General features: G+C 40.8%; 1 long non-coding RNA gene across 1 annotated transcript; it reads right to left on the reverse strand.

Annotated features, from left to right (window-relative positions):
- Nucleotides 1-1,683: 1,683 nt before the first annotated feature.
- LOC308355872 lies at nt 1,684-15,364 on the reverse strand. The gene is made up of 8 exons (XR_013968023.1): nt 15,124-15,364; nt 14,315-14,496; nt 13,345-13,466; nt 11,302-11,373; nt 9,171-9,259; nt 7,325-7,489; nt 6,826-6,899; nt 1,684-1,872 (listed from the first exon to the last, which is right to left on the reverse strand). It is a non-coding gene; the product is annotated as an uncharacterized lncRNA (long non-coding RNA).
- Nucleotides 15,365-21,279: the final 5,915 nt, after the last annotated feature.

A 21,279-nucleotide genomic window follows, 5' to 3' on the forward strand; every position in this document is an offset into this window, starting at 1 on the left:
GGGAAACTGTTTATCCATTTCTGAGTGATAACACTGCTAAGTATTCTTGGTTGTAGATTTTCTTTTTTCTGTTCTTTGACTATATCAAGCCACTCCATTGTGGCCTGCAAAGTTTCCCCTGAAAACAATCAGGTGATATCTTTATGAGGTTTCCCTTGTACATAACCTTTTGCTTCTCACTGCTTGTAAAATTCTCTTTAACCTTGGGTTTGTTTGTTTTTTTTTTAACTAGGCAAAGAACTCTATTAACTTTGTTTCAAACTTTATTCCCTGCAAAGAATGACTTGTGTATAAGTAAAAACTGAAAAGAGCTGTAGTGTCCAAGAAGTTTGGACTTTAAAAATATTAGAGATCTAGACTGTATCAGATCCATGAACAAACATTTAAAAAGCAGTCATAATATAAAATAGCAGCTCCCAGTAACTTCAGGTTTTGCCTTCTTCAGAAGTTGACTCAGTTCAGTTTGCTTTATTCTTGGAAACTTCATCAAAAATCTCTGTAAGGTCTGGACTTTCATCATCATCATCCTTCCTGGTAGTAAGTGATACTTTTCCATCCACAGATTGTGTGGGCAGAGCTTCAGCCAGTCTTCTTCAAGGAGTTAGACTGTCTGCACCAAGTTGGTTTCAGATACTGGTTAGCATTTCTGTCAGCTGCTTTGTCTTAGCATGGCCTCTAAGTGTTTGCTGCCGGGATGCCTGAACTTCAGGGTTGTTAAAGTGGATCGCTGTCCTTGGGTTGTGAACATATTCACATTTCAGTACCAGAAATATTGTTTGCTCCAACTTCTTTAAGGAGAACTGAAATTTTTTATCATCTGCTGTAGCCAGTCTATGAACTACCTTCTTTCAGTGAGCAGTTTTTTTCCCCCTCCCATCAATGTGCATGTGTGCTTGCAATTTAGCAAGTTTCCACTGTTTCTTCAAGTTTCCCCAAGTTTCTTCCATCTTGAGGTGGAAATGGGGTCCCTCGGGGGACTAGGCAGGATTGGTGCTCAGGAGGTCTCAGGTAGACCAGCTGAGATTAGGTGCACACATGAGGATGCAAGATAGCCTAACTGTTGACATTTTAATTACTATGTGTCTTGGCGTGGGCCCTTTTGGGTTTATCTTGTTTGGATCTCTATTCTTCCTCAACCTGGATGTGTTTCCTTCTTCAAATTGGGGAAGTTTTCAGCTATTATTTCTCCAAATACATTTTCTGCCTGTTTTTTTCCCCTCTCCTTCTGGGGCTATTATAATGCAAATATTTGTTCACTTGATGCTGTCCAAGAGATTCTTTATCTATCCTCATTTTAAAAATTCTATTTTTTTAAAAAAGATTTTATTTATTTATTTGACAGACAGAGATCACAAGTAGGCAGAGAGGCAGGGAGAGCAGGGGTGGGGAGGGAGCAGGCCCCCTGCTGATCAGAAAGTCTGCCATGGGGCTCTATCCCAGGACTCTGAGATCATGACCTGAGCTGAAGGCAGAGGCTTAACACACTGAGCCACGCAGGTGCCCTAAAAAATTCTATTTTCTTTTCACTGTTCAGCTTAGGAGTTTTCATTACCCTGTCTTCAGATCACTAATCCATTCTTCTGCATCTGCTAAAGTGTTGTTGATTCCCGTTAGAATATTTTTATTTCAGTTACTGTATTCTTCAACTCTGATTAATTCCTTTATATTTTCCATCTTTTTGTTGAAGCTCTTACTCAGTACTTCCATTCGTTTCTCCAGTCCAGTGGACATCTTTTGATCATTACTTTAATGCCTTATAGGCATGTTGCTTTTCCCCATTTCATTTAGTTTTATTTCTGAGGTTTTGTCTTGTTCTTTCATTTGGAGCACATTCCTCTGTCTCTTCATTTTGCTTCACTTTCTGTTTTGCTTCTGTGAATTAGATGGAACAGGTACTTCTCTTAAACTTGAGAAAGTGGTCTTATGTATGGTCAACTTCTATGTAGACTGTGTGTGCCTGGTGACTTTGGCTGGAACTATGGCTGGTGGGTCCCAGGGAACACCATTCTGAACCTGCCTTGGTGGGATGGCCACAGCTGAAGTGGGCATGGGCTTGGTGGTCCTGGGGTTCTCTGTGCAGAGGGTGCCCTGATGGGGCAGGTGGAGCAGAGGCGAGCATAAGCTGGGAGGTCCCAGAGTGCTGGGCACTAGGGGAGCCCTATAAGCCAACTGGAGCCAAAGTGGTATGGTCTTGGAGTGCTCTGGAATGCTTTGCATCTGTGCCACCTTGGTGTGATGGGTGGAGCTGTAGTAAACACTACCGGGGGTGTTTGGTTGTGTGTGACACTGGGGCCCCTTAGTGAGATGACTGGGGCTGGTGTGGGCTCAGGGCTGAAGGCTCAGTGAGGTGGTAGGCCAGCCAGGGCACCTGGACCCTGTACTCCCGTCCTTGTTGTCAAGATGGAGGGGGAACATACACTAGGGCTGGGCAGCCCCTCTGACCCAGGGAGAGTTCAGCAGCTCTCCAACCATTTAGTAGGGTTCTAGAACTAGTTCCTTTGTATTCTAGTTGCTCTTCTAAATGGAGCCTTTTTTTCTATGTTCCAGGGTACCTTGGGCTGATGTGGCAGGCCAGGTATGCCTCCCAGACCCTTGCTCTCCTCTATGCTGTCAAGGTAGAAGAGGAACATAAAGTGTGGTACTTGCCAGCCCCTCTGGCCCAGACTTCTAGCAGCTCTCTTTCCATTTGGCTGAGTTCTAAGACTAGATCTTCTATATTCTAGTTGTTCTTTTAAATCACAGCTTTTTGCCAGTACTCCCGGGGATCCAGGGCTGGTATGTGGTTAGGGCCCAGCGCTCACTGAAGTAGCAGGCCAGCTATGGCCCTGGACCCTTGCATTATCAAGGTAGATGTGGGAATGTATATCATGGTGCTTGACAGCCTGTCATCCCAGAGAGTTCCAGCAGATCCCTCACCGTTTGGCAGGGTTCCGGGGCTTGTTCCTTTATATTGTAGTTGATCTTTTAAACTAAGCCTCCCGCCATCCTGTGCCCCAGGGCAAAGAGATCTGCTCCTAGTCCCTTGGTATTATTCTTCCCTGCTGCAATTACTAGCATCAAGGTGGGACTGCCTTTCATGTGGTGTCTGCCATTCTTTCAATCTAGCTGTTGAGTCAGCCCTCAGTTCTTCTTCAGGAAGAACTAATCTATAAATAGGTGTAGATTTGGTGTGTCTATGGAGGAGGTGAGTTCAGGGTCATCTTACAACAGCATTCTTAAACCAGAGCCTGTCCCAGCTTGCTTTTGATATTAAATTCATTTAGATATTAAATTCATTTAAATAAATTCATTTTAATCTTAACTAGCTTGGCTACATGTTAAAATTAAGATTCCCTTTTCACAATTTTTTTGTAAGTTTCCTGTTTTATGTTCAGATTTGTCCCAAGTTTTTCCTTTTTTAAATAACTAGCCTCGTGTTAGGACAAGATTAGTTTTTTTCTCCAACCAAAAATACATTCCCATTCCTCATACCTTCTTCTACCAAAAGCACACATACTACTTTTCTTATATATGGAGATGTTTCCCTTATTATTTTTTAGGTTTAACCACATAAATTAATTAAATGTCTAACCCTTAGAAATTTAACTTCTGGCAAAATCCAGATAGCAAGCAATTGTGAATCTCTTATGCCAGCATTCTTTATACATTCATACAAATTTATGAATATATTTATGAAATATATTTTATGAATATATTTCTAGAAACATGTGCTTCTTAATACAACCTTTCAATAAAGCATAAAAAGTATTTCATAACAGATCCAAATGAATCTTTAGCGCCTTTGTGATAAGGAAGCCAAAACTAGGTAAACCTATATTCAGTAATTAATATTTTCTTATTTAGAAATGATCTAGATATCCAATGAATTAATTCATCACTTAAAAAAACCTTATAGTTTCAGGTTACCAAGAACATTGGGAAACTATTGAAACTTAAGTTTTTAACTTATTTACACCTAATTCAATTTACTTGTTCTTAAGAATTATATTTAGATCATCCACAAAAACTTCATGAGCTATCAGACAAAATCAGCCATTCTCCTAAGCAATTGTTTTTATAATATGAATTTAAATTTTAGTAACTAAGCAGAGAAGTTTTCATTCTAAATCTGATAACTATAAGACAGGTTTACTTTAACTCAAAAACCTTAAATTACTTTTAATACCATATGTTTTCCCAGATCATGAACTTGAAATTTATTTGGATTAAGTTTGTATTTTAGTTTTGAGAGTTGTGAATACTAAATTTATATAAATGCTTGATTTTCTTTAAGCCAATTAAATAGAACTTTTACAGATTTTGGCAACAAAAACATATCTCTAAGTGACATACACACACATACATCTAGCCAAACATCTCATAGCTTCGGTTTTAAAACAATATAAAACTCACTAGTTTATGAATAGTCATTGGAATAAGTTAAGTTTACTCAGATGATTCAAGTCTTTTACTATTTTTGGAGAGGACTTTTAAGATTTGTGTTTGTCCCTGGAAGTAATCTTAAGGAAACTGTGGTCTAGAGTTTGGGCAAGACACTAACTGTATCTTGTATTTTTAACAAGGCCGCTTCCCGCACTCCCCCCGCCTTTCAGGTGGTTCTGGGCTGTGTTCACACCTCAAAGATGCAATGAAATTTCTACAAGGGAGAGGGAAGGAATCTGTGTTTTCTCAAGTACAGATCAATTTCATTTCAATATCCTGATCTTTTATAATATCTATAAGCATTTTGAGAGGAATGGGTCACATTTGGGGATTGGTAAAGATAGGTGGGTTTTGACCTTTTTTTCTAGATCTGCATTTCCAGTTTTGTAGGGATTTGCAAGGCAGAAAAAATGGATTACAACCTCTCAAGGGACTAATCTGCCTTTCTAACTTCTTTATATAAAGGAGATATAAGATTTATGCCTTTGTAAAGTCTATTTAAAGCATTTTAAGTACACATTTCAGCCTTGGCTTCTATCAGCCTCCAGATATTGGCCTTTGGCTGATCATTTGTAAGAGGGCTTAGGAGGAATTTGGTCAACTCTTTCTCTGTTAGGGGCGTGTTGTGAATGGTCACAAACCTTCTGATTTTTCTCTAAATCTGGTAAGATCTTCTGAAAGTGCAGGTAAAAGATCTGCTTTCCAGGGGACATGAATTTCTTTTTAGTGGGGCGTCTAGAATATATCTGCAAAGGACATTGCATAGGAATGCCTGAAGCTGGCAGAGCCTGATTACAGAGCCCTGAGAAGTAGGAGGAATTTTGAGGACCACCTTCTGTAAAATTCACTTTCTGGCTTTCAGCATTTACTTGAGTAACCTGTATACCTTGGCGTAAAGATTAGACCAGAGTGCTCTCTGTAGATCTTGTAGGAAAAGGCAGTTGGAGGCCAGATTTTGAAAAGGGGAATTTATATTGACTGTAGATATTAAGACAAAAAAACAGACATTAGACTTATTAAAGGAGTCCTTAAGGCCAGCCATTCCACAAAGATTCTTTTTTTCTTTAAAGCATCCATCATCTGGCCATTGATGACTAGGATCTTATTAATCTTAATAGTGATTCAAACCCATAAACACTTTTTTAATGGAAAGACTGAGGCAACTTTCCAGTCTTAGTTGACCCACATTATTAAACATTTTATTCCCCAAAATAGTATAAGAAAGCAAAGGCCTTCACTGCACAAGCAGTAAAAATGATGTAGTCAAGATAGTGTCTCTGGTCTCCTGTGAAAATATGAGACCTCTCCAGTCACAGACCTGCTAGTCTATGACACTGAACAGGCACTACTGGAAGGGTACATTCCAGCACTAACAGAAAAGTCAACAAAAGTTGAGATGAAAGATGTGCTTTATGGGGAAACTCTGCTGAGAGCTGGAATGACCAGAAAAAGAATGCTTCTTGTAATTGCGTGTCTTCAAACCTCAACCTATTTGGCCACCAAGGTACACTCAGATAAGTGCATTCTCTGACTGGTGGAAACCAGAGAGGATTCCCACTAGTCACAAAGCCAAGTTCTCAACACTATAACACAAGACAAAAGGAAAATCTTCACAGATTTTTTTTTTTTTTCCATAGAGGACCCACAGCAAAGTTGGTCTAGATACTAATGTGATGAGAACTATGAATTCACCAGCCTGTAAGGCTGGCTGGAACAGCAGACTTATAAGGGCCTGTACCTGCATTATTTCTGTATGGTAATTCCTTTTTATGAAACAAACAAAAAAAAAAGTTATTCCATCTTTGGGAGGAGATGCATTATTCAAACCAAGAGTAGTCCATCAAATTTACAAAAGTGGCTAAGCCCAAGGAACTAGTTGCACAAATATTTTCTTCTGCTGATCTAAATTTAGAAAGAGAAAAAGCACTCCCCCACAATTCTTGCTCCATTCGATGCTGTAGGCAGAGAGCCAGGAGACTGATGGGGTAGATTCTTACCTTCTGCTAGCTGTTTGTCAGATGAGCTGGGATGTCAGCTACTGCAGCCTCAAAGTAAATAGTGTCCAGCTTGGAAAATTATCCTGCCCTATGCCAACTGTTGGGGAGCAAAACTTTTTTCTCTATCTTCTAGGGGGCTGGAGAGTTCCATTGACATGAGAAGATTCACAGGAGAAAAAAAAATCAAATTATGTGTGCATAGAGCCCCAATATTAAAATTAAGACCCAAAGAAATGACTAAGGCATGTGGTTTTTTAAAAGTGCTTTAGACACTAATATAAGTCTGTGAGGATTGGACAGGACAAACGAAACTTATGTTCAAGAGCTTCAATTAGTAAAGATTTGGGCTGGGGTAATAAATTAGTAAAACGGTTTGTTTATGCAGGCTTTTTTAGCCCTAAATTACCTGTTTTTGAGGATTAGGATGTCTCTCTTCCTCCTGGTTCAGGGAGGGTATCTTTCACACAGGAGATTTATTCACTGTTTTCAAGAAACAAAGGAAGTTCACTGGGCATTCTTTAGGTAACTTTAATTCAAAATAATATGCCACTGTGGAAACGTTTTGGGTGGCCTCCTCTGAGTCTTACACTGATAAACCTTGGGACTCCAGCAGGTAGCCAGACCAAATGGAGACTATTGCCAGTTTAATGCTGCTGTCTCTGAAAAATTTTCAGGGGGAGGGCTCCCTCTGTTCTGAAGGACATGTAGATAGTCTGGGATGACCAGTACTACACATCCCTGAAGGCCCTAGGCTGCCCAAGGCTTGCACTGCACATATATGGGCCACAGAGGTTAGGGTAGCCAGGGACCTGTTTAAAGGCAAGCATCTATCGGGAGAGGCTGGGTCACAGGAATGGGCTGTAGGACGGTAGCAGGCATCTGCCTAATCGCAAGCTCTAACCTACCTGAATGTGTGTTTTCCTCTTGAAGGTGGAGCCGGAGGGAACTGAACTGCCTTGGCAAGGTGTGGACTGGCTGACTGTTGGGGTATCCTCCAATAAGAGACACCCCTAGGAGTTTTCATTACTGAGTTTGTTCTGGAAGGTCAGTCTCCTTTCTTTCAATGGTGCCTTTAGGGGGAATATGAACATTTGTGTAGGTTAGGGCTTAGAATTAGGCAGATGTCATGGATCCCCAAGAGCCCACTCTTGAGATCTGAACTCTCCCAACAATACCCAGTTTCAGGTTCCTGGCTACTCTGACCTGCATGGCTGGTGCTTGCTGGTATGCAGACCATTCGCCCACGAAGGGTAGCTAGGGCCCTCCCGACCTGTGGAACCGAGGCCAGTTCCCAACCACTTACATAGCCTGGAGGGAAAAGGGTAAAAAAGGGCAAAGGGAACCCACACTCTTAAACTGGTAACAGTTTTATACTATATTAACCCAATATGGCCTGTTAAATAGACAGATCATAGCAATTTACAATAGAGGATATGCATCTAAACACACACTCTCCCCAAATTGAGGCAGCACTCTCAGATATAGGTGCTCCCCTAAATGATATCACCCTTGGATCTGGAACTGATTACCTGGTGATAGATTTATCTGACATGTTCTTTACTATTGTAATTGAGGAAGAGAGCCAACCCATGACTGCATTCACATGGGAAGGCACACAATACAGGTTTACTAGTGCACCACAAAGATACCTTAACAGCTCAGTGATAGCCCAGAACCACCTAACACAAGACATTCAGGCCTTCGATGAAAACACAACACACATCAACCAGCATTTTCCATGTGAATGACATCCTTATATGAAAGAACAGAAAGGGTCAAAAATAGTTAACTGAATTCCATCCTCCTGAGAATGGTCATTAATCTAAGTAATGTCCAAGGACCCCATAGTTCAGTAAAATTTATAGGCATGATTGGTCTTCCAAAGGCAGAGAAATATCAGACCCAGTCATTAGGAGCATAGATGGCTTACCAGCCAACTGAAAGGCTCCCTGGGTGATCTATGAGGCCCTACAAAATACAGAGCCATAAACAGAAAATAAACCAATTAAACGTCAACACCTTATTCTGGAATGGGTAAAATGCTCCCGGCAGAGGGAAGCTATTCCTTAACATGGAAATGGTCTATTTCTCGGTGGAACAAATGGATGGAGGATAAACCTACTGCATGGATTGAGGTAGTCTCAGAGAAGCCAGCAGTGGTGCCAGAATTTTCAAAGGGTGAGCCCATCCAAGCTCAAACAGTTGGGAAATCAGAAGCACCCTGGTTTATGGCTTAACAACACAGGTCTATAAATAGATCACCTCCATGACACCGTCTGAATTATGTTGGCAGTCGTGGCCTTGAGGACTCATGGTCTAATCCTGACAAAAATCAAGCTCAGAGAATCAGCACAATAGGCTAAACAGAGTCCTAACAAAGGACTGAATAATCTGTTAATGAAAATCAGAATGTGGTCTATTTTTTCTCAGACAAATGAGCAGTAGCTCATAGAACAGCTTTGGTCAGGAACATGTTGAGGAAATGACTGGAAAATGAGAAGAACATATGGGGGAAGGACATATGGCAGAATATATGGCACAGGCTGACATCTCCATATTCATCACACATCTCTGCACATCAAAAGGACAATGCTGAAGTACACTAATTTAGTAACCAGGTAGACAAATTCACTAAGGAAAACTAAAGAGGCAAAGATTCCTAAAATTTAAACGGGGAGTGATTCATTGCTAAGGAGGAAACTAGCGCAAAATAGAACCACACCTATACAAGAGGGGCAACGCAACATATACCTTGAACCCACAGACATGCCAGTTGGTAGGATCATTGCATGGGCACATCACCAAGCAGGTCCTGCTGTACACATGGCTGCAGAACTCGGCTAGAGAAAAGAAACATGTATGTATACACCTACCAAACATCTCCAATTTCGGATTAAGAAATGTAAGAAATGCCAAATGTTTAAAGCTTATAGGTCATGAATGAATATACTCCAATAAAGAGTATATTAAAATAATAAAAATAAAATAATTGAAAAAATAATAAATTAAAAAATAGGACTCTTCCAAATTATGCAAGTTGATTAGATAAAACCCTTACCTACCTCAGAGAATAAACTATGTGCCTACACAACTGTAGGCTCAGGGTCAGGAATAGGACTACCCAGTCCTTGTAGGAAAAATGATCAAAAACCCACCGTCAGAGCATTAGGCACCTAGATTGCTGGCTATGGTATACTAACCATTATAAAATTAGATCAGGGTACCCAGTTCATACGAAAGCTAACATAAAAAATATGCTAAGGAAAAAGGGATAATGTGGAACTTCTATTTACCCTACAACCCAACTGCTTCTGGGTTCATGGAAAGGTGTAATGCTTGCTCAAGAAAAAGCTTAGGTTGCTTCCTAACAATAATCTAGATATCAAAGCTTGGACTACATCAAAATATCTAAATCCTAGATATGGAAAGGCTGGAAAAACTCCTATTGGATTCACATTTCAGGCACTCACAGAAGTAATCATTAGCACTAACAGCAGTCCAGAGTAGATGTTAAAAGGAAAGGCATTAACTTAAAAAATAATGATACATACAGTTTGGGGAAATTATAGCACCTGTCACTAATAAAACTTACTGGGTAACTGAAGGAAAAAGCATATTACATCCAGTTAAAATAGATGCATTTATAAAAGTATCAGGCATGAACTCCGACTTCCGTTGTATCAACACTAGATGCCTAATATTTAGTCTAGCTTGATTTAGAGCTAATATGCTTAGGGAAATATTGTCAATAATGTCCACAATAACTAAAGATATCTTAGAACAACAAGAAAGAAATATTTATAGGACACTATCTTTATTTCGCAGGCATGAATCTGCTATGCATATTTGACCCTGCCAAGATTAGTAAACTGGTCAGTCCAGTACGGTGCCTGCTGGCTCTTCTGGCTTGCCTGTTGCTCACTGTTGGACACCATACTCTCTGCAGCTATGGGTACTCGTGACAGCTTCAGCAACAGCAGCTGTGCCATCATTCCAAAGTGCAATGCCACCTTCTGATCCAGGTATAATTCCACTGTCTGTGACATCCTCTACTTTCTCTATCCCGGTCACCTTCTTGCACCTGAGGACTCAACAGCATCGTCAACATCACCAGTGTGTCCTAGCCCAACTCTCGCCACACTCTTCACTATCTGCACCATCTATTCCCTGGGAAACCTTCAACCAGTGGAGAAACCAAACACGGAGGGAAGCTGAAGAGGTAGAAACCTCCACTTCAATCTCTGCAAGACGTAATGCGGATCCCGAACAACATGCCCAACAGACACTGACTTGGGAGGTGATGACTGGTCTGTACTACTAAATGGCTCTTGGCAGTAGAGCCCAGCATACATATCAAGACATCTAGGTACTGGCTTTTTCCCTGTTATTTTATTGAATTGGACATGTGACTAATTCCTGATTTACTTTATAATCGAACACTTTGTTAAAAAAAAGCTGAATACACAGAAAACACAGAATGGGCAATTATATCTTTAAATAGGCAAAATATGGTTCTTTACTATACTTCTGACTTACACTATTGAATCCATAATGATCTATTAGGAAATGAATAGATCCATGGACTCTATGCCCAGACCTTAAAAGAACAGGGACACCTTGCAAGAGGTAAAGAGGACTCAGAATACATCAGACTTCTAGCTCATACCACAGATTCCTACCCTAAGAATATGGGAACCTTTTTTAGTAAAACTTTTCCTGGTTATATTGGAACCTGCAATAGTAGCCAATACCTTGACATTTAGTATACCTGACCTTCAATTCAGATATAGATCTCCAAACTGTGCTTAGTTTTATCCACCTTCATCGGTGCCCAATTTATAACTTAAACCAAACTTATACCAAAAGGAAGGAAAAAACTTACCATTCACGTTACACTGGTAGGAGTTCCATTGGAGGAACAATGGCAGCCACTTTTTTGGAATTCCAAATTGACCTAATAAATTAAAAAAATTGAAACCAAACAACTTCAGTTTAACACACATGCAGTAACAGCTTTGTCATCATTAGTTATATTGATAGATATACTAGGCAATGTAAATGAATTTCACACTGAAGGAAACAGAGCAGTAGAAATCTGACATAAAGCACTTGGATAAAACACTAAAAATAATGAAATAGTAAGAAAGGATTTTAAAGATGCTTCCCTAAAATAGCAGGTTGTTAATGTTGCAGTTAAGATTTGGTTGATGTGGGGAATACTCTTAGAACAGCTATAATCTGAGGGCAACACTGGTCATCTGAGATAACACACAACTAGAAGTCAAGTAGATACCACACATCCTAATGGCTGTGATTCCTCCGGCAGCTGTAACATGAATATTGGCACTTAAAGGAGGAAATAGGACATGGGTTACCAAACTTTTGAGGTTCTGTAATATCAAAAGGGAGAGTCGAGGCCACAGAAAGTCCCCTTATGATAGAAGGAAAGCCTTGATGATGAGTTCTTGAGGATGAATTGTTGAACAGAACCAAAATACCTTTATTCCCACTAGACTGTGGATGTGGCCATACCTATGGTACAGGTACCCATGACTATAGCCCTGATGCCTCCTCAACCAGGAGGAAGCTGGATTAGAATATTTGCTCTCAGCCTAAGCTACTGGAATCAAGGGAAAATCAAGGAACACAACACGATGGAACGTGTAAAACAAGGTAGTGAATCTGACCATAGACGATACAACAAGTGGGTTGTGGTCAATGGAAGATAAAGGAACTCTGAAAATAACCAGAGAAATATTTCACATTGAACCTCCTAAAATCTCATAAATGCAAATTCTATATTAGAAAACGTAAGGCACACTTGAAAGATGAGACTAATAAAGTCAAAGTAACTTGTCAGGAATTGAAAAGAGAACAGAAACACACATTCCCTAAAATAAGATTGCTTTGAATTCTCATGTTACGGCAACTGGCATGCACTTGATAGGGTTTTATGCAAGCTTGCACCCCCTGAAGCTTTAAAAAAGTGATCTTGAAACATGTTTGTCAAGAAGATTAAACAGAATGTTTAACAGAATGTTTGTGATTAAGATCGTAAGTGATGTAGAATCACAAGGTGGAAGATTTTTGTGAACTAAGATCTGCACTGGGCATTAAGCCCTTAGTGGGGAAGATCTGAAAATCGCAGGGTGGATATTATGTATTGGTTTAAAGGATTTCAAATCCACTTGTTTGTGGCAAAGACAAAAAGTTGGTTAAAGTTGTTCGGACACAAGAATGAAGTAAGCTGTGTTGGTTGTCCTCTCATCTGTTCTCACCCCTAAGAACTCTGTAGCTCAGCGCAGAAGGGGCCCTGCTGGGGGCTTGTTAATTAAAAAAAAAAAAAAAAAAACCAGAAACAAAAACCTACAAAGCAGCAACTGTGCAAGGGGCCATCAGGCTGTAAATAAGAGTTTCTGAGGATGAGGAGAGCGTGCTCCGTCCGCGCAAGGCTCCATTTCTCCCATCTGAAATAGCTCTCTGAAGGCCAGGGGCTAATTAGCTCCTGCCTGGTAAAGGCAACTCCTTGACCTACAGTGGCAAGAGCTACGCAGTCACCTCTTGACGACGGTCATCGTGTCTGTCTACACCGGCACTGTCACTCCTTAGCAACGTGCTCTAGCAACGGGAGACTCGCACTCTTGCATTGACCGTAGGACCTGGAATTAGGTTGCCAGTTACTGCCACCAGCCTGCTCCTGTGTCCTGGTCTTGCCTGTTATTGTCCTGTTCCAGGTCTCTGGCTACGCTGACCTCCGATGCTAGAACCCTACCACCTGCTCTTGGCCCGCTGGGGCCGTCCAGGCCTGTGAATCTAGGGTCCCTCTCTAAGCGCCTGCATTGCCTCAATGGTGGAGGAAGCCTGCTCTCCCAAAATCGCTCTGAGGGGACCACTGCAATGAGTGATAGTCTCCACGGGTACTTACTGTTCGGGAGGAGCCTGGGCTTCTGCAGGACTCAAGACTCCTCGGTGTCCCTTTGAGGGGATGCTTGGGCCAGCCTGCCCAATCCGGCCATGGGAAAGCAGCTCGGATTCCTGTGGCTCTACCTTCAGGGGAAATACAGGCATTTGTATAGGTTAAGGCTTGGAAGGAGGCAGATGCCAGGTACCCCCAGTACCCCCACCGGCCCCCACCCAGCCTGTGTCCTTGCCTGCCATTGCCGTGTTCCAGGTCCCTGGCTACCCTGACCTCTCGTGGTGGTCACGAGCAGTCAGAATCCTGCCAACTGCCCTTGGCCAGCGGGGGCCCTCCAGGCCTGTGGATCTTGGGTCCATCTCCAGCCTTGCAGGACGCTGGCCTGTTCCAGGTCCCGGACTGTCCTGACCTGCACCTCCCACGCAGGTGCTGTTTGCACCTTGTCAGCCAGCCGTCGGCAGAGAGCGTTGACCGGCCTAGGCACTCAGTCCACGCCCATCCTGAAAATTCTTAGGATGGAGAGCGCTTTCTCCCTGAATATCTTGTTTAGGCAGCAGCTCTTTCACTGTTGACAAACTGTCCCCATTTGTAGTGGCTGCCTGATGAGGTCGAGAACTTCACTAGCAGTCAAGGTTCCCACGTGTTTGTTCCCGAAGGGTGCCCTGGCCATGCCGCCTTGCCCCACCCTGGCAAGACAGTCCAGTTACTCCTAGTTTGCCGTTGGGGGAGTAACGCCCGTTTTGTGTGGAGGAAGACTTCAGACGAGGCAGGTGCCACGTTACCTCAACAGAGCACTTCTGGGACTCCGCCTCCGATGTTGCTCTGTTCCAGTTTGCTGCCAACCCTGTTCCGCACGGCCTGCGCCTGGGCAGTACCTACCACCCAGAAGCCAGCCTTGTGCAGACCTGGTGCTCCAAGCCCGTGGAGCTCCAACCAGACACAAACCACCTGCAAAGCCTCCAGCACGGAGGGACCTCACCTTCCAAAAATCAATCTGAGCGGACAGCTCCAAACGGACAATGGTGGCTCCGTATGCAGACTTGCTATCTGGTGGGTCCAGGACTTCTCCAGGAAACAGGACTCAGGCATTTCCTAATGGAGGACACTCTGTCTTGTTTGCTTTTCCTTAGAAAAGCAGTTGTAAACTTACACCACTTCTTCCTTCGGGGGGAACAGTCCACAAAGGGTGAGAAGGCCTTGCCATTAGGCTGATGTTTTATACACAGAAGAGCCCACTCCTGTGCCCCTCCCTCTCCTGATATTTGCTGTTCTAGGTCCCTAACTACTGCACTTGCATGGCTCATATATACATCACACATATCACACATATGTCACACATATCACCCATTCAGCTGCTCTGGGGCAGCTGGGGCCCTCTAACCTATGGAGATAGGGCCCACCCCCACACCTGCACTGCCTCAAGGACAGAGGGAGCCCAATCCCCAAAATGGCTCTGAGTCATTGGCTGAAGGAGCAACAGTTCAGCCCCATCTAGAATGACTACCTGATGGGGTCCCAAGTTTCTGCTGCAACTGAGGCCCTCACAGGTCTCTTGATGGGGGATACCCCAGCCAGCCTGCCTGGCCAAGCCCTCACAAGGCCGTCCAGAATCCTCCAGCATTATCTTCAGAGGGAATATGTACATTTGTGTAGGTTAGGACTTGGAATTAAGCAGATGCCATGAACTCCCCAAGAGCCTATTCCCATGACCAAGCATCTCCCAATACTTGCTCTGTTTCAGGTCTCTACCTAGCCTGACCTATATGGCTATGCATACTCAGTACCCACCTAGTTTGCAGCCATGGGCAGCCGTCACCCTCCAGGCTGGTAGACAAACACCTGCATAGATGTCAGGCTCAAAGCATCTTCAGAGAGAGAGCAGGCAATGACACTCGGCCAGATTTTTCTTGTTTATAGTTTGACTGTCTCTGGTGATCTTCTGGAGTGGCCCATAGACCAGAAGGCATGAAGGCTGTCTATATACGAGCTGTTGTGGTGACTTTCTTGAAGTTTACATGAAGTCATTCATATCCAGTTTGCAGAACTTCAAGAAAAAAGGAAGTTTTAGGTTTTTAGTGATTCCAAGTCAAAAGGATGGGAGAAAATTAGAAATGTTATTTTGGAGACCTGTAACCAGACTATGGAGGAAACTAGAATTTGGAACCTAGTCCAGTTTACAGGTAGGAAACAAAACCTCAGGGACAAAAGAACCATAATGTAATACCCACAAAGCTGTGTTACTGAGACATAATTTTTCTCTCCGAAGTCACCCTATTTTCAGAGATAGACAGATAAAGACTCATTTGTAAAATAAGTTTAGATTTAGCAAACTTGATCTGATTATTTATAAAAAATGCAGCAGGAACAGCAACTTATCATACATGCTTTTTTAAATCTTTGCTGGAACTTTTCATAAGGAAAGTTCAGATTACACTTTTAACAGCCTTTCGAGACTAAGATACCAAATACCCGGCATCAGTCTTTACCTGAAATAACTATAGATTTGGGTTACTTCCTCTCTTCATGGTCCCCAAGATTTCCTGACAAGCAAAATATCTTATACCTGCCAGGAAATGGCCTTCTTTACTTACCTTGTAAGGCTTCTGGGATCCCTGCAAACAAGATATTAGGCTGTTTTTCCAGGGGCTTTATTTAACTCCATAAAGGCAGTCTTAGCATTCTGGTCCTATCTGGGTCCATCCATGTTTCTCTTAAATATGACATTCCAGTCAAAGTTTTGGTAATATAACCAGTGTTTCCAACTGTGTCCTGCTGTAAGGAGAACAGATTCTTATTGAATGTATGCAAATAAATATATGGCCGTGGAAATTTAAGAATACTTGCTTAGTGCTTCTGAATTCTGGAGCAATCAGGTAGGGAGAAAAAGAGGTTTCAATTCTGCTTACAAATGGGTAATTTACCAAACTACTGTAAATTAGTTAGCTGAAAAAAAGTTTTCTTAAATCTGGAAAAATAAAACATTTAAAAAAATCAATAATGTTTCAAACAAAAAAGTCTTAAGAATTAGAATCATCCTCTTCCGTTTATTTCATCCTAAGTAATTCTTGTTTTGTTTGATCCTGTTCTTTCTGTTAATTCTGGAAATTTTTACCCACTTCAGTTTTGTGACCTTCAAGTTATGACAAACCTGTATTCTTGAGTCTTTTTCATGAATCTTTTTGAAGATGAGGCATTGCTGTAGGAATACTTTTGTAAAAGCATCCAAGTAACATCTAACTGTCTATAAATGTTGAAAGACTTAGTAACGGCCATGGTTAAAGATCTGACTCAAGTTCATTACAGTGCATTTCACAAGGAAATTCGGTTACTTCTATTACACAAACAGAAGATAATTTGGTAATTAGAATTACGGGAAGTAATACACCAGGACTCATCCGTGGAATTTAAGAAACAAAACAGAGGATCATAGGGAAAGGGAGGAAAAAAATAAAATAAGACAAAATTAGAGAGGGAGACAAGCCGTAAGAGACTCTTAACCATAGGAAACAAACTGAGGGTTGCTGGAGGGGAAGTGGGTGGGGGATGGGGTAACTGGGTGATGGACATTAGGGCACTTGATGTAGTGAGCACTGGGTGTTAGGACACTGATGAATCACTAAACTTACTTCTGAAACTAATAATTTACTATATGTTAATGCATTGAATTTAAATAAAAATATATATGAAAGAAAAAATAAAAATCAAAAAATATATACATATATATGTACACACATATGTATGTATATATACATGCATGCGCACGGGCACGTGCGTGCGCGCGCGCACACACACACACACATATATATATAGAAAAAAAATAATGCACCACGATATACCAGATTCTTAGGAGTTTTATACACTTTTCAGAATTCATATTTCGACAACATATATTTACACAAAACAATCAAAGAAGGTTTAGCATCACTTATTTGACAATGCTCCCCATGTAATTTAACATATACAACAAACCTAATTAGTTTTATATCTTTCTTTTACGCGGAGAACAAATTCTTTCAGTTGTTACAGGGACCCTTAAGAAAGCCTCAAATTTAGTTTATTGTCAAAAAACTTCATTTTGGAATTTGATTTAGGGAAGTTTGTCAAAAAATATCAAAAGGTTCAGACACTTGATTAAATCATTCCACAGATTACGAAACATTACTTATTTCACCAAAGTGACAACAAAAGATTTCAAAGGCAAGTGCAGAAGTTTACACAGTTGTGAGCAAAACTCAGGTCTTGTAATATTATGAGGGCTCAGTTTTCTTAAGTAATCAAAGACCTGATAGTAAGGATATCATGAAACACAAGAGATGATTTTGATAAAACATAAAATTTCTGTTTCCTGGGCAGATAATTTAAAAAGGTAAACAAACAAAAGAAACCTTTTGCAATCCTTTATCAAGAGCAGACCGATAATTTAACAAGATTATTCTTTTAACAAAGAGTAAACCCAGTTTTTATTTTGCACCAGTGTGCTTTTGATATTAAAACTCATTTACTGGGGCACCTGGGTGGCTTAGTAGGTTAAGCACTGAACTCTTTTTTTTTTTTTAAAGATTTTTTTAATTTATTTATTCGACAGACAGAGATCACAAGTAGGCAGAGAGGCAGGCAGAGAGAGAGGAGAAGGCAGGCTCTCCACGGAGCGGAGAGCCCGATGCGGGCCCGATCCCAGGACCCTGGGATCATGACCTGAGCCGAAGGCAGAGGCTTTAACCCACTGAGCCACCCAGGCGCCCCAGCACTGAACTCTTGATTAAAGTTTAGATCATGATCTCAGGTCGTGGGATTGAGGTTCCATACTCAGTGCAGAGTCTGCTTATCCTTCTCCCACTGCCCCTCTTTTGCTCCCTCTCTAATAAATAAATCTTTAAATGAAAATAAAAATAAAACTCATTTACTTAGATTTATTCCAATCTTTGCCAGTCCTGACCACCCATAAAATTCCTTTGCTAAGATTCCTTTTCTATAACTCTTTTACAACTTTCTTTTTTAAACCTAGATTGTCTCGGGGCGCCTGGGTGGCTCAGTGGGTTAAGCCTCTGCCTTCGGCTCGGGTCGTGATCCCAGGGTCCTGGGATCGAGCCCCGCATCGGGCTCTCTGCTCAGCGGGGAGCCTGCTTCCCCCTCTTTCTCTGCCTGCCTCTCTGCCTACTTGTGATCTCTCTCTCTGTGTCAAATAAATAAATAAAATCTTTTTTTTTTTTTTTTAATATTTTTATTTATTTGACAGACAGAGATCACAAGTAGGCAGAGAGGCAGGCAGAGAGAGAGGAGGAAGCAGGTTCCCCGCTGAGCAGAGAGCCCGATGCGGGGCTCGATCCCAGGACCCTGGGATCATGACCTGAGCCAAAGGCAGAGGCTTTAACCCACTGAGCCACCCAGGCGCCCCTAAATAAATAAAATCTTAAAAAAAAAAAAAACCTAGATTGTCTCATATTTTCCCTCTTTTCTAACCTCTTTGTTTTCCCCTCAATAAAAATGTTTTTCTGTTCCCCATACCTTCTTTTACTGAAAATATATATATATCCTACTTTCCTTGCATATGGAAGTGTTTTCCTTATTTCTAGTAGATTTAACAACATATATTAACTGGAATTCTTGGGTGCCTGGGTGGCTCAGTTGCTTAAGCATCCGCTTTGGCTCAGGTCATGATCCCAGGGTCCTGGGAGGGAGCTCTGCATCGGGCTCCCTGCTCAGCGGGGGATTCTGCTTCTCCATCTGCCCCTCCTCCCCTCTCATGCACACACATGCTTATGTGCTCGCTCGCTCTCCCTCCCTCTCTCGCAAAAATAAATAAAATCTTTAAAAACATAATTGGGATTCTTAACTGGTAGAAACTTTGATTTTCAGTGAAATCTAAGTGGTAAGCAGTTGTGAACTGTTATGCCAGCATTTTTTTTTGATTGGCAAATTTATGAATACATGTTATAATTTCTAGAATTGTTTGCCTTTATAGTACAATCTTTTAATAAAACATGTTTCAACAGACCCACATTTTAGCTTTAGTTTCTCTGTAGTAGGAAAACCAAAAGTAGATAAATCTATATTCAATAATTAATGTTTCATTATTTTATTCAAAAAGTATCTATATATTCAATGAATTTAACTTAAGTCATCACTTAGCAAAACTTTAAAGTTTTAGGTTATTAAAAATGATTTTGCACCTATTCTTAGGTACACATACCATAAAATATAGTTGTTGCTAAAATGATTATCTACAAACTCTTATTCCACTTACATCTATCTAAAACATTTGCTCCCATGTCCACAATAGCCAAACTATGGGAAGAGCCCAGATGTCCATCTACAGATGAATGGATAAAGAAGATGTGGTATATATACACAATGGAATACTATGCAGCCATCAAAAGACATGAAATCTTGCCATTTGTGACAACAGGGATGGAACTAGAGGGTATTATGCTTAGCGAAATAAGTCAATCAGAGAAAGACAATTGTCATATGATCTCCTTGATATGAGGAAGTTGAGAGGCAACGTGGGGGGTTTGCGGGGTAGGAAAAGAATAAATGAAACAAGATGGGATCAGGAGGGAGACAAACCATAAGAGACTCTTAATGTTACAAAACAAACTGAGGAGGGCTGGGGGGAGAGGGGTTGGGAGAGGGTGGTGGGGTTATGGACATTGGGGAGGGTATGTGCTATGGTGAGTGCTGTGAAGTGTGTAAACCTGGCGATTCACAGACCTGTAGCCCTGGGGCTAGTAATACATTATATGTTAAAAAAATTAAAAATAAAATATTTCTATTAAAAAAAGATGTGGTGTATAAGTGTGTGTGTATGTATATGTATGTATACATAATATATATATTTATGTATATGTAACATATGTAATACATATATATTTATATATATACTGGAATATTACTCAGCCATCAAAAATGAAATCTTGCCATTGGTAAGGACGTGGAAGAACTAGATGGTATTATCCCAAGTGAAATAAGTCAATCAGAGAAAGACAATTATCATATGATTTCACTCATATGTGGAATTTTAGGAAAAATACAGAGGATCATAGGGGAAGGGAGAGAAAAAATAAGAGAAGGAGACAAACCGTAAGAAGGAAACAAACTGTTGCTGGAGGGGAGTGGTTGGGGGGTGGGGTAATGGGGTGATGGACATTAAGGAAGGTATGGGATGTAATAAGCACTGGGCGTTCTGTAAGACTGATGAGTCGCTGAACTCCACCTCTGAAACTAATAATATGCTGCATGTTAATTAACTGAATTTAAATAAATTAACAATAAGTTTTTCAATAGTGGTATAAATAAGTAAATAAATAAAACATTTGCTCCCATCAGTTATGTTTAGATCATCCGTGAAAACTTCGGAACAAGATAACAGATTAAACAAATCAGTTATCATTCTGTTGCTTTTGCTGACAACTTCTGTAACAGGGATAACATGAAGTTATTTGATTAGTAAACCCGGGTAGGATAAAAGTATTATATTTAACGCTGATAACTCTAAAGATGTGTTTATTTCAATTAAACAAATAACCTTAAATTAGCCTTAATACCAATTATTTTCCAGATCATATAAATCTGAAATTCATTTGGATTAAGTTTCTATTTTATTTTGGAGAATTTCTATGAATACCAGATTTATGCACGCACTTAATTTTCTTTAAGCCAATTAAATAGAGCTCTTTTACAAACAAATTCTGGCAAGACTATCTGGAGGCAGAAAAATACCTTATCTCTAATACACAGACATGCAAATACATAGAGACAAACACAGACATCTTATAGCTTCCTGTTTTAAAACAATATAAGACTCACTAGTTTATAAATAACAGAATAAATTAAGTTTACTTGCTCAGATGGCTTAAGTCTTTTACTATCTACGGAGAAGACTTTGAAGATTTGTATCTGTCCCTAGAAATAATCTTAAGGAGGCTATGCTACAGTTTGGGCACA

Source organism: Martes martes, assembly GCF_963455335.1.
Source record: "Martes martes genome assembly, chromosome: 15".
Classification (NCBI taxonomy): domain Eukaryota; kingdom Metazoa; phylum Chordata; class Mammalia; order Carnivora; family Mustelidae; genus Martes; species Martes martes.